Genomic DNA, 14,590 nt, shown 5'->3' with positions numbered 1-14,590 from the left:
GAGATTATAACAACCCACATGGGCTGAGAGGTCAGTTGGCAATGCGGTCTTGGTTCAAGGATGACACATGATGTGCGTGAATTCCTGTCAGCTTGTTGCATTCTTTCAATTCTCCTCTGCATTCTCGCTTGAACAATAACTTTTAACCCACTGGATGTTTTCTCCTTTTCAGACTTTCAGACTCATGATGACTGTGTGAGAAATCCCAGCAGACTAGCAGTTTGTGAATTACTCAGACCGACAACCATCCCACACTCAAAGTCACTTAAATCACCTTTCCTCCTCACTCTGACGCTCAGTTTGACCTTGAGTAGGCTGTCCTGATCATATCTACATGCCTTAAAGCAGTGCCATGTGATATGGCTCATTATTCAAGTTACCAAACAGGCGAATGGGTGTAGCTAATGAAGTGACCAAAACCTTGAACCTTGAATTCAGGGTTTAAGCACAAGTGACAGAAATTTTACAAAACTATTGCTTATTCACATTTAAAACAGTAAAGAGACCCATTATGTATAAAATCCATAGAGAAAGATATGTTGATGAACAGATGAACAATTTGTAAAACATGCCTTGAGTTCTTCTTATGGAGTTTGACCAATCAGAAATCTGAAATATTCCTGGAGCCACACGAAAACATCATAAACAACTCTTTTTTCATGACTAAGATCATTTAACGTCTTTTTTCTGGATGAAGAAACATGCAGCTCTTCAGAACCTTGTGGAGCCAAGAAGCAAACACTAATATCTGTGTAATGTTAACAGCTAGGCTTGTACAGCCAAGCCTGATTGACAGTCTGGGAGCGCACAGCTATGACAACAGCAAAGCGAGCCAACACAGTGAAACAGAGCTAATGTTTTATTCTGAGTCAGGATTACTCTGGTTTTTGCTCTGCAGGCCTGGGAAGCTCTCAGTTTGGTGGAACGCCAAATGTCAGCTAGCAAAAGGCATCCGCGAGTACGAAGCAGAACAAAGCACTAAATAATAAAACATTTACAAAACTATGTACAAACAAAATGAGTGGGACGAGTGTTGTATGAAAATCACGTGATAAAAGGCAGGCTCGATGCAAAGAAAAGAGCAGAAAAGTGTTTGTTTCTTATGTTGCATGAACCACACTGAATGTTAACAGCAGCGATGTCAGTTACAGCTTCATTTCTACCACCCCCAACCCCCAGCACGCTGACTCTTGCTTCCTTTCTCCTCCCCTCTTCCCTCATCCTTTAACTAACTGTATCCCTTACGCCCTCCCCCCCGCTCAGGCTCAGCTCTCTTTGATGTCTGCATTTGTTGATGCTCTTGGATGAGGAGCAATTCTGCAAAAACGATGTCAATTACAGCGGTAGCACACATGCACACCTTTTTTTTGCGCTAATCCTCACTAAAAACAAATAATGCAAAAGAGAGAAGAAGAGACGGGCGATTTAACGCTCTCTTTTTACTTCCTCTCCTTTTTTTTGCCCCCCTCCTTCTGTGAGAAGAACCAGCAGACTCTGTGGAGTTGTTGTCATGGTTTCTTGGGAAGCGTTTTCATTTTTTGGCGATCAGAGCAGGGCTGCGAGAGACAGAAGAGAGTTTACACCGAGGCGATCGAGTTTTGCGAGGGATCTCAGTCACTTCATTGTTTCCAGTGTCTGTGTGTGTGCCTACAGTACCTCTTAAGTGAGGCTGAATGCAGATGAGCTGTTATGAAACAGCTACTTTAAAGACAAAACATATCAGATAAACACCAAGTGCACACACTCCTGACTGTCCAGCAGCATTTGCAATAACATTCAGAATCAGGGTTCTGGCTCCGTTTCCTAAATTCATCATCCTTTTTTGCCACATGGATCATTTAAACAAAGAGACCATTTATGGTCAAATTGCTGGTCTGGATTTGAAAGATAAAGCTGAATCAATCCTAATATCCAGTCCTATTTATAACTGGTGAGCAGGCTGTGCACCCGGTTACTGCTCTCTCGTCCCTCTTCACAAACATGGCTGTGGAGGCCAACTGTGCAGTTTCTAAAGTGTGCAAATGCTCTGCCTTTTTACTCAGACTATAGATAAAAGATAAATGTATCCACTGTGATGAACATATTTTAAAGCCTTAATCTTTAAATTCTTCATGGACACATTTACATTTTATTTATTGTTTACTCTATTTAATTTGTAAAATATGTGTACACACACACACACACACACACACACGTAGAAAAATATTTAGTATACACATCCAGAAATGCATATACTATTATATATTGTACATATATTTATTAGTTTCAGATGTAGCCATTCTTGTATTTTGCTTGTTTACATTATTGTATTTTGCACAACTCTGTTGCTTGTGAAGCTCGCACACAAGAATTTCACTCACATGTGCTGTACCAATGTACCTGCACATGTGATGTGACAATAAAAGTGATTTGATTTGATTTGATTTGATTTGATTACATTCTTCAAGAGGGCGGAGCAGGCAGTTGTCAGCTAACACTAGCTAGCCTGGTAAGGCCTCAGGCACACAAGCCTAGGGACTGGAGGTTGGCAGGGAGAAAATGTGTGTTCCCTGAGCGGTTGGACAGTGGTTGCTGGCAGTTGCTAGGTTATTTAGATGCAACACCAAAAACCTCCCTGTGATTGCTTTGGTCACTGCCGCGGTTGTTTGCATGGAAGACGCCTCCTTGTCTGCGAGCACTCGCTAACTGCATGCCAAAATATGCAGACTGGGCAAGCTTTAGCTAATATTCACACACTGGTGTGTGCTCCTGTTGAGCAGTGTGTGAGTGTTACACAGAAAGCACTTAGGCAAGGAAAAAAGTGAATGGGAGAACGAGGCTTGTAGTACAAAGTGCTTTAAGTGCTCAAGCAGATGCAGTGCATTTACAGCCCTTTTCCCTACTGATTGGTGGTTACCACTAACAGGTCTCTAGGCGTGTGTGACTGCGTGACCAGGGCTTTAGTAATCAAATTCCATAGCGACCTCCAACCAATTGCCAACCAGTCTCTAGGCCTCAGTGACCTTGGGGAAAAGGGTAGTGCTTAACCGACACAACCCATACACCACAGCAGACACAGGTGTGGTGCATGAGGTAATGAACACTGCCTCAGTCTCTTGAGATTAGTGATCAGAAGAGGTTATAGAACCAAAAGCAAAAGCAAAAACAAAAGCAAGCACCTATGCTAAGTAGATTACAGGCACAAAGCTTGTTAGATAACAAAAAAGCTACCGAGCAGCCTCGAGCTAAATCACACAGAAGTATGAAACAGAGAGAGGAGTGCTGCTTACACTACAGCTTTACTCATGCTCGCTGATCCCCCAGCACAGCCGATCCCTGAAGTCCAGTTTGTATCTGGTGTGATTGCTGCACGTGGGTTGGGGTGTGGAGTCGGTAGCATTTGTACATGTTACAAATGTAGTGTGGTCACTAACCTTGCCCAAGCACGGACCTCAAAAACGTTCTTAACCGCACAATTTCTAAATAATTAACGTTTCTGTGCTCCGCCAGAGCGCTTCTTTAGAAACATGCGTGTGCATTAAAGACGAGGAGAGTGCGCGTGACAGGAAGGAGCTGAGATGCTGAAGCGAGATGGAGCGTGCTTGGGCCTGCATCGGAGACGGGGAGGAGGAGGGGCCAACTGTGCTCGGGCACGGTGCGAGGTAACCAGGCCTAGTATGAATTAACTATAAATCATTGAAGCTCTCACAGCAAATGATTGGTGTTGGAGCTGGATAGCAGAACTAGGACACCGCTGCAATCGGTGACAGCTGAAGGTGAGACAGAGGAGGAGAAGTGAGGATGGAATCAGCAACACATGAGGGGGAAGAGCGCAATGACCACAGCTGTAACAGCTTTCCTCACGGAGTCCTGCAGGGACTGCTTTAAAACTCCGTGGGGTGCATTAAGGAACTACCTGATTAACCCCTTAATAAATATAGAGAACAGTTATTCCAAAGATATGGCCACAGAATAGCAGATGCCAGTCGCTTCAGACACACAATCATTTTCCATGCCCTCTTTTATCCTCCACTAATGTGGTTAGTAAACAGGTCAGCCACAGAATGAATGCAGTGAGCGCAGTGTTTCTGAGCTGTATTCAGTCCACCACTCTGTGTGTGTGTGTTGTGAAAACTCCCCTCGCACCCCTCTGCGACCCTCACAATTAAATGTGCCGACCTCAGCGCAATTGCAACAAGTCATCCAGCAGAACCGTGTGACCTGACACTGTCACACTTACAGCACACAGGCAAACTGGGCCTCCTGGTGCAGGGTTGGTGGGCGGTGAGCCCCGGATACTGGGACGAAGGCGAGGGGAGACGGGTCACATTAAAGCTGTGGATGTGATGCCTCACAGTGTCCCAGTTTCACTGCTCCCAGTTCAAAAATTGGGGAGGTGGAACGCGGCGAGCTCAGGCGAGAAAATCTGCTGGTTCCAGCTCTCTGACTCCTAAAGCTGAGGAGCTACATGCTAACAGTAGAAACATCAGAAAATCAGAATCTCTGGTTTAATTTGTATCATTTTTGCTGCGCTGGACGTTTTTGTGCTTGATTATGTAATTTATTCAAGGAAAAATAAGGCCTGTGCAGACTTGCCTTTTTTTAGTTTTATCCATTTGTGTCACTTTAACTGTTGGATCTCATTTTGTGTTGTAAAAAAAAAAATGAAATTTTTGTCCTTAAAACGCACTTTTCAATTTTTCAATTCAATTCAGTTTTATTTATTTTTAAAGACAATAATACAATGCAAGTGAATAAGATATACTTACTTCCTGACAGTGTTTGACCTCAGCACTGCGTTCCATCCTACTCAGCACTCATCATTTTTGAAAGACTCCTCATTTAAATAACTTTCTCCACCACAGCTGAAGCATATTTTGTGCTCATGACATTTTGGTAAAACTATATTTTTCCCCATTTCTGTTACTCTTCGCTTCTAAAAAATGAAATTGCTTTACAGTTACTAGGCCTAGTCTAAAGATCATTAGAGACAGCATATCTCGCCTTTTAAAATACTAACAGAATATTTTTAAATTAGCAGAACTGAAAGAAATCCCCTTTGTTTTGATAAATTTCCAATTAACTACCCAACAGTTACAGTTATGTCATTACAAAGGCTCTTTAATTATCTGCACAATGGGTGGAGAGAAAAGAAAAAACCTTCAAACGTGGCTTTTATTCCTGTGTACACGCACTGCTATCAGCTGATTTAAGCTAGCTGTGCAGGAAGGGAGGAGGAAAAGGGTGAAGTGGTGGGGTGGGTGATTTTGTCATTTTTAATGCATGAAAGCACAAGAGCGTGACAGTAAACTGCGTCGTGGACATATTTATAGCACTTCCACAACAACTTTGGCTGTTTGCAGGCATCCGTGCATGCAGACAGCATGCTAAAGCAAAGCTAGCGAAGACCTTAGAGGTGAGTGACCCTGGCCCAGCAGCCTGTCAGCAGTGCTGAACGGTCAGGCTCAGGGCTTCTATTTCACCACGCCCCGTCGTTTTCTTCTACTGCAGAGCTGCAGTGTTACAGACGACGTGGAATTTGTTAAAAGCTGAAGGGTTCATCATTCTCATTATTGCACTGCACATGTAACAAGTACTTCCACTGACAAACTGCTCTTTCCTTAACGATGTGTGACACGCTCACAGCTGAATGTTCTGCTCTAATGTGGCGATGAAGGCGTTCATGCAAAAAAACCCGTCTAAGTTCAAAGTCAGAGCTGCAACACAGCAGACCATCCATCCCACACAGATTTGCTTTTTCTGGCCAAGTGAAACGCTGCTGCACAGCAGAGCACCGTCAGACTCACAGGAAGCGGGGAATTGAGTGCAATCCAAGCTGTCTGTCGAGCAGCAGTGTGCAAGCCTCAGCCCACAGAAAGCTTCACTTTACAACATTACATTTTCCACTTTTTGATTACGGTAACTCTGGCAGAAAACACCTCAGACATGCAGAGCTGCAGAACACGGGCCTCCTCTGTGGAGCTGAAAGGCGACATGTTGTCACGACATATTCGATGAAAAATGACTCGTATGGAATAACAGAAAACTCAATAATTGGAGGTTTTCAAATTTACAGATGTAAGTAATTAAGTAAGTGTGTTACTTGGTTTAGTAGATGCAGAAAACAGTGATTTCATAAAGTATTAGATCAAGTAAATTTGTAAAATCTTACATTGTAAAAAAGTAGGAAGAAAATACTTGAATTATAAGGTCAAGCACCCACCATGTCGCCATGGTGACTGCTCCCATCTTTTAAACAACAAGAGACAACAAATTTATTAAAGCAATGATGTCCTGTGATACAAGTACACGCTCACTGCTTTCATAGGAGATAAGGAGGTAAGATAATCAAATGCACTTGATTAAATGATCATCAGCAAATGTGAGCGCCGCTGTAGCACAAGTTTTGGTGGTTTGGAGCATTCAGGTGTGCGTTACCACAATAAACAATCCTACCAGGAGCGCACGTCCCAGCACATTCACCCAAAATTCAGACTATGCAATATTCAGAGAAACTGCAAACAACCGAATTCAATTTTAGCTTTTATTTATATAGCATCAAAAGACAACAGTTAAAAGTAAAGACCCTATAACAGAGAGAAACCCTCAATAATCAAACAACCCAAGGGCAACATCTCACACTCTAAAACTGGGTCATGCAACAGGACAACGATCCCAGCAGATCTACAACAGAATGACTGAAAAAGAAAACATTTCAAGGTGTTGCAACGATCCAGACCACAACCTGTTTAAAACCTTCAGAGAGCCGTGCATAAATGAATGCAGTGGCTCTTCCCACTGAGAACAGAAGCACTCAGGTCCTGACGACCGGGTGAGAAAACAATATCACATTCTGCAGATTCTGAGGGAAAACACGGCCTGGAAACGCATCCAGCTGAGAGAGACAAAAAGTAAATATTTCCTGCCAACAATCTGAAATAATTTCCCTAAAGAACGGTGCACCAGAAGTAAGTTAATAATAAATGGACTCTGACAGTGCAGCCAGCAGGAGAAATCAAGTAAGAAACGGGGAATGTGAGGTTTGTACACACAGAAAACAGCAGAAAGATATAAAGAACAACATCTATAACATGCAAATCAACTAAAAAATTTACTTTCAACCACTTTAGGCTTGGTACATATTCGACATGCAGTCATTGATCCATCCATCTTCTTCTGCTTACTCAATTCCAGTTGGAGCCTATCCCGGCTATTATAGCGTGAGAGGTGGGGTGCACGAGGACAGGTCACACTCATATTCACCCTACTAGCGCCTACTTAACTAGACTCGACTCTGTTTTGATCATTTTCCATTACAACTGAGTACCACCTCAATGTGGGTAGGGTTGTTATAGCAATGCAGTCTAAAGGCCCTTTTCCATTAGTACCTACTCTTATTGGCTCGCCACTGATCGCCACGAATCGACTCGGATCAACTGGTTTTCCATTATAATCCAGTACTACCTAACGTGCGTGATCGCCATTGTAGCAATGCGTCCAAGCGTCCTGCGCCGTAATTAATATGCAACACTAACGCTACAAAAAGTGGACGTTGAGGCAAAAATATACCTGCTGCTCGGTCTGTGGCTTTTCATTAGACTCGGGGATCAGGGTGTTGGTTTTTGTAGCCATATTTCTCATTGCTGGGTTTCAACAATGGTGGTTTTAACTTTTATGAACGAGATGGTCTCATGACTCATCGAGTGACGCTACTTACCAGCTAATCAGTGGGATGCAGTCTGACGATGGCACATTTTAGTAGCTGCTCGGATCGCTTGGAAACCCGGGCAAGCAGGCACTAAAAAAGTACCTGGTACCAGGTACTACAACCTAATGGAAAACACTGCTTTCTTTTAAGTTGCCAAGTGAATATTTAAAAAACATATTTGAGCAGAGCTCTGTTTATGTTTTAAGACAAAAATAAGACACTCATGAGAAGTAAATGGGGCAGTGGCTCTAAGCGAATATGATACAACCACCTTTAAGTAAGAACAGAGCATGGAAAATTCACGACAGACAGATCCTATTCAGCATGTCAGATGGTTATTCAAACAACAAAAAAGCCCAAGAGTCCACCTCTAAGCGGCCACATCACTCAGCGTGAGTGCACCCTGAAGAGCCTGCTGTGTATCTTCAGAAGTAATTCAAACCATTAACCACAACTGAACACGTGTTGGAGGGAAAATCCGAGGAAGGCAGAGATCTGTTGCAATAATACAATAAAATCCCCACTTCCTGTCACCTGGAAATGTTTAAAGCTGACCAGCTCTGGTTCAGAGGCAGAGAAACAGGCTGGAGGTTCAATACCAGAACAGGCCCCTCAGGGAGGAAAGAACAGCAAATGCATGTCTGGAAAATGAATAATGTGCCTTCTACTGGAGAAAAAAAGAGGATCCCCTGAACGGCTGACTCCTGAAATACAGATTTTGGTGAAAACACGGCACTTCCTGATGGAATCCTAATCATCCTCTGAGGCAAACGTGGGAGACTGAGGGTTAAATCTCTCACAAAGTCAGAAAAAAAACACGCACAACTCATCTAAGATGGAAGGCTGTTTCCGGCTGGAAGCTACCCATTTATTTCTGCAGGGATGAAACTGAGAGTTCAAGCATCAACATCACTGAATCAGAGCTAATAAGCACTCATATGTGACTTTTAGACAACAACCTTCATTTGAATCTAGGGGGCCGTGAGGTCTCTAAAAGACCAGAAACTCAGAGGAGTGAGGCACAAACATAGGGCTGAAGCTATATTTGATCCTTGTTCTGAAAAGAACGCTCATAAACAGGCCTGGTGCTGAACATAAACACAGCCTTCATCGCAAAGCGTGGATAAAGGACGAGTCGAACTAACTTGTTTCTTTTATGAGATTAAAGGAAAGATGTGTTCCAGTAATTTTACTGTGTGTGTTATTCTGCTGGTCACATGCTGGAACACGGTCAGGAACAACACTCAGGAAGGCTGTGGTGTTTAAAGGATCCATGACACCACCATCATCCTGAACCATACAGGGCAGGATGGAGCCGTGCTTTCATGTTGTTTCATGCCAAATTCAGACTCTATCTTCCAAAAGCTGCAGTGGAAATCGAGACTCAGAGATTTTGGTAAATATTGACATGATTCAGGATTCATGACGAGAATCTCCTGTTCAGTCTCCCGCTTTATTGGATTGAGGTTTGGTGACCGTGGAGGCCATTTAAGTATAGTGAACCAGTCTGAGGTGATTTGAGCTCTGGGCCATGGTGTGTTATCCTGCTGGACAATATTCAAGTAGCCAGTGGTGTTTCGAAAACTCATCCAGCAGTGCAAGCCCGGCTAGCTCAGTCAGTAGAGCATGAGACTCTTAATCTCAGGGTCGTGGGTTCGAGCCCCACGTTGGGCGTTAGTGTTTTAGGACTTTACGGTCTAGTACAGATAATTGCTATAAAGTCTGCCTAATTGTGAAAGCTGTTAGTCAGAATGTATTAATCTGCACACTGTGTAATCCACAGTTCATCCAGTGTGCAGATTAATACATTAATACAAGCTGGTGGCTTAGTGGTAAATGACTGGTACTTGATAGGAGCTCTTGCAATGACTTCTTACCACTAGCCTCACTCACACACACAAGCTTTATTAACCAAAAGTTCACATTCAGAGGATTCATTGACTGTCAAGAATTTGTCAACATGCAGACTACAGAATCTGAGGATTCAACCAAAAACCTTCACAATTAGGAGACAACCTCCACACCAAGATTCAGTATGATGCCCAAAGCTTGTTTTTCAGCAGCTTACATGACAGTAAACTGATGTAAGTTCTGTCTTAAAAGAGAATCGCCCAACGTGGGGCTCGAACCCACGACCCTGAGATTAAGAGTCTCATGCTCTACCGACTGAGCTAGCCGGGCTTACACAACCTAAACTACTTTCATTTCCAGGGGTACAACATACCATATAAGCAGGTCATCATCTTGACCACATCGACATGAATAGATGCATCAATTTACTGCCAGGAGGCTGATTAGATATTTGAATCACTGCAGGAATTTTAATTCATTACTCAAGAGAAGAAAATGCAAGTCTGGCTCAGTTCCCATGTAAAAAAAAGAAAGAAAACAAAGGTTCTAACACACCAAAGTTCTAAGAATGACAAAATAATTAGTGGATCTACAAACAAATAAATAGTACAAAACACTGTGTAAGGATGGGCGGATGGATTTTTGCTAGATAAGCTCAACAAGTCTTAATGGATGTTGCTAAGTAATAGGCTAATAAGTAATAGCACCATAATGCATTAAGTAAAAACACTTAGGAAATAACTTCCTCAAAACAGACCTTAGTTTAGTGCCTGTACACATTAATAATGTATTTTCACAAGTGTTGGCTGTAGTCAGGGCATCAGTAACTGTAAGTGGACTAAAAATACCTTTGGGGGAAAGGGGGGATTATGCATGTAAAAAGCCCTTGAAAACCAGAAAACTAGCCTTTGTGGCCACAGCAGAGCGCATGCCTTTGTCACCCAGCACAGCATCGCCCCTCCTTTGTCTTTGCTTCAAGCCCTGAAGTAACTCTGTGTACGAGTGTACGAATGTGTTTATGTGTGTACAGTTAGGCATCTGTGTGTGTGTGTTGTGCTGTGTGTCCCCTGTTGGAGCGTTTATGCTTATTTAGTGCTCACCGCTCTTCGCCCTTATTCCTCGATGATTCGCTTATGTAAGAAATCAGCGCAAGCCTCTCTGAGCACCGTCTCCAATGAATACAGCAGCTACACAAACGCACATAAAAGAAGCCTATTATCTAATCACTGTTCACCCAGGCTGGAGTCTAGACTTGAAAGGATTCACAGAACTGGACTCAGTACATTAGTTCATAACAGAGCACTTATTTTCAGTGGCCAAATCTTGAAGTCATTCCACTTCCTGGATCGCTTACACTGGTAGAGGCCTCACTTTAAGATCCTATCCAATCCATGCAGATAAAGCTGTTATTCTGATTGGCTGCTTAATGTAAACAGAAGGTTTGTACTAGAGGTGGGTGGGGCTTCGGTGCTCTGCACTCACTGACATCATATAGAGTTATTGGTAAAAAAAGAAAAAAAGAAATCTGAAACCAAGTGTTTAGAGAGGTCTAAAGCTACTGTCATCATCTGAGGATTGAACCACCAACCCTTGTCAAGGAGGAAACAACCTCCTCTATGCCCTGAACGATAAGACCTTCCACTTGATGCATCAGGACTCGGTGTTACGCCAAAGGAAGCTTCTCCTCTGCAAAGTGGTAGGAGTGTGGCCTATTCTACCTTCTGAGTAACAGATTGCACATAAGCCAGACTTTATAGTAATTACTTGTAGTTTGCTGAGCCCCTTTTCCATTAGTACTTACTCAGATCGCCACGATTTTAAGGGTTTTCCATTTGGTCATAGTACTTTGTACTAAATGGTGCCTGCTCGCCCGGGCTTCCAAGCAATCCGAGCAGGTCATGCAGGCCACCGATTGGCTGGTAAGTGGCGTCACTCAATGAGTTATTAGAGTGTCTCATTCACAAAAAATCAAAACATCCATTTCTGAAACCCGGCAATGAGGAAAATGGCTACAAAAACAAAAACACGATGTGGTAGATACATGAAAAGCCACAGACCGAGCAGCAGGTATATTGTTGCCTCGACGTCCACATTTGTTGAAGCGTTCATGACTCGTACCAATTATGTCACAGGACGCTGGGCTATGTTGCTTTGACAACAACCATTACTTGATTGTAATGGTAAACCAGTTGAGTAAATCCAAGGAGGTATAAATGGAAAAGGGGCATTAAACTGTAAACCATCCATAATAGGTTCTGTCTTAAAAGTGCAGCGCCCAACGTGGGGCTCGAACCCACGACCCTGAGATTAAGAGTCTCATGCTCTACCGACTGAGCTAGCCGGGCTTACAAAAGATTAACCACTTTTGCCTGTTGGGAACATATAGATACAAATAAACAACAGATTAAATTTTACTGAATAAATAATAAAGATTTGGATGACAACCAGACAAGTGTTTAATTCCTTTGCCCCACCCCATTTTTTGGACCATTATCCCCTGCCTCTTGCTTAAATAAAACATGGTAGAGAGCCAATAATGTGCACAAATCCCTCCAGGTGGCTGAGTTGGCTGGATTCACATTGCAGCAGGCCTCCATACTGGGAATATGAAATGAATTAATTAATTAAATTAAACACAGGAGCAACAGGAGCATCCTCGGGAGCAGAAGCAGCAAGAGAGGAGCCACAATAATAAAAACTTACTCATCTGGAATCTTTTTGATCTGACTGAGGCCTGTTTCACGGTTAAAGACATGAAAGCACAGCTTAATGGCCAATTTAAGTCAGTATGGACGTATTAAAATATCTGCAGGAATTCCAAAAATTCCAAAGTCAGGTACGCAGAGACAGAAAAACGGGGGGGACAGACACGTAGAGACAAAGTGGATCCTCTGCGCACGCTAATCCCCCCACACCCTGCACACCTCCTGCATAAGCCCCACTGCTCTTTTTTTCTAGCCGCCACAAGCTAGTTTGCAGCCAAATCCCACAACACATTCTCCCAACTGCTGACATTTTGTTGCAGCCAGTGAGAGAGAGAGAGGGGAGGAGAGGCACCTGACCAACCGCACTGGGAGAGATGGAGGGATTACAGGAGGGAGAAAATGGTGTGAAACCCGGCCGTCCTAAAGAAGCATGCAGCTCTTTCCTCTCGATTATCAAAGGGCTTCGTGTTTTCTGCGCGTGCAGCTCCGTGATGCAACAACAACAACAACAACAACAACAAATGCGCCCTCCCTTTCCCTTTCCCTTTCCCCCGTGTACCAGCTCCCAAGGGGAGCGGGCATGTGTCCACACCATCGCTGTCAAACGCAAAACCGATTTTTAGACGCCCCCTCTTACCTGGCTTCGGGCTCTCCCGTCACCTTCTCCTCTCCGCTTCTCCTCTCTCGGTTATTTAAACGCTTCTCACCGTTTCTCCTTCTCACCCTGCTCCGCATTTCATTTCGGAACGACCGTGTTGGAGGCTCGGGCCGGAGGGAGGATGGATGGTTGGATGGAGAAGAGGCGGAGCGGGCAGAGGAGCGGAAGCCTTTGAAGTGGAGAAATCTGGGTCCCTGCTCGCGTGGACCGGATTTATGTCGTTTCCAAGGCAGCGTCCGTCTAACCCGATGACCGCCAAGCTGCAATCTGGCGTACTGAGAAACCACTTCCGATTTGTCCTTCAAAATAAAAGTCTACTCTTTTTTTTTAGGTTTCTTACACACAAGTAGGTAAAACGTATTCACACGGCGCGTTTCAAAGATACAAATCACAAAGTGCTTAACAATAATGTAAAGTAATAATTATTCTGAAACTAAACTACATCTCATCATGTCCTTTAGTTTATCTGTTTTATTATTTACTCCCCACCTCCACCTCAGCCTCCTCTTCTGTGCGGACTATGATGCTCACAGAAGGATAGCAGCAAGAGTAAAACGTTTACAAGATGGTAGTGAGAGCAGCTAAACGCTGGTCTGCATAAATATATTTACCTACATTATTTCAATCGTTTTAAGACCTTTATGCTGACAGCTGAGGCCCTTTAACAGCCGCCGTTTCTCGCTGCTACCTTCCGCTAGCTTGACGCAGCTGTCAAATCAGAGGGCTGCAGCAGATTGGCGAAAGAGCGCGTGCGCTGTCCGAAGCATTCCGACGATTGCCGGCGGCGGCCGAGGACCACCACCCACACTCCGCGTAGCAGAGCGGGGATGAGCAGGCAGAGCCGCCGCAGGCCTCCGGGAATACGACACTTCCATTTAAATACACGTCGATCGGAGGCTCGTTTCTCTTTAATTAAGGAAGAACAACTAGAAAGTATAATCTCTCTCTCTCTCTCTCTCTCTCCATATATATATATATATATATATATATATATATATATATATATATATATATATATATATATATATATATATATATATATATATATATATGTATATTACACATTATTGTATTTACACAAAATGGAATCCCCAAACTGTTCCCGGTATACCTGACGTTTAGGACCTTTAAGCCTGTAGCTTGTAGCTATCTTCATTATCGGTTAGGGCCCCTCCTCATCCTTTTCTTCTTCTTTGGTGCAACCCTATAAATTTGGGGAACCTCTTCGGCCTCTCCCCTTTTTTACAGTTCCCCTGTGGGAGAGGTTGGTGTCATTTATTTTCCAACACTAACTATATCTTTATCCACCCTGATGTTACTGATTGTGTGTTCTTAGCTCATCATTTTCATAATTACACCTGTCTTTACTAGATACTGTGAATATGTGTATAAGCACTGTCTCTCTCTCTCCCCCTACATACTCACTCTCTCTCTCTCTCTCACACACACACACACACACACACACACATATATATATATATATACACACACACACACACACACACACACACACACACACACATATATATATTCACACATATATATATATTCACACATATATATATATATTCACACAGATATATATATATATATATATACACACACACACACACACATATATATATATATTCACACATATATATATATTCACACATATATATATATATTCACACAGATATATATATATAT

The 14,590-nt window shown here is 43.0% G+C and overlaps 3 non-coding genes across 3 annotated transcripts; 1 reads left to right on the top strand and 2 right to left on the bottom strand.

The window, feature by feature from the left end:
- Positions 1–9,288: 9,288 nt before the first annotated feature.
- trnak-cuu (transfer RNA lysine (anticodon CUU)) lies at positions 9,289–9,361 on the top strand. Its single transcript has one exon. It is a non-coding gene; the product is annotated as a tRNA-Lys (tRNA).
- A 434-nt stretch (positions 9,362–9,795) lies between these two features.
- On the bottom strand, positions 9,796–9,868 carry trnak-cuu (transfer RNA lysine (anticodon CUU)). The gene has a single exon. It is a non-coding gene; the product is annotated as a tRNA-Lys (tRNA).
- A 1,942-nt stretch (positions 9,869–11,810) lies between these two features.
- trnak-cuu (transfer RNA lysine (anticodon CUU)) lies at positions 11,811–11,883 on the bottom strand. The gene has a single exon. It is a non-coding gene; the product is annotated as a tRNA-Lys (tRNA).
- Positions 11,884–14,590: the final 2,707 nt, after the last annotated feature.

This window comes from Diplotaxodon limnothrissa, linkage group LG3, assembly GCF_057381915.1.
Source record: "Diplotaxodon limnothrissa isolate DT_005_m linkage group LG3, D_limnothrissa_male_GT1.1, whole genome shotgun sequence".
In the NCBI taxonomy this organism is placed as follows: Eukaryota; Metazoa; Chordata; class Actinopteri; order Cichliformes; family Cichlidae; genus Diplotaxodon; species Diplotaxodon limnothrissa.
This window is presented reverse-complemented; position numbering and strand designations above follow the sequence as displayed.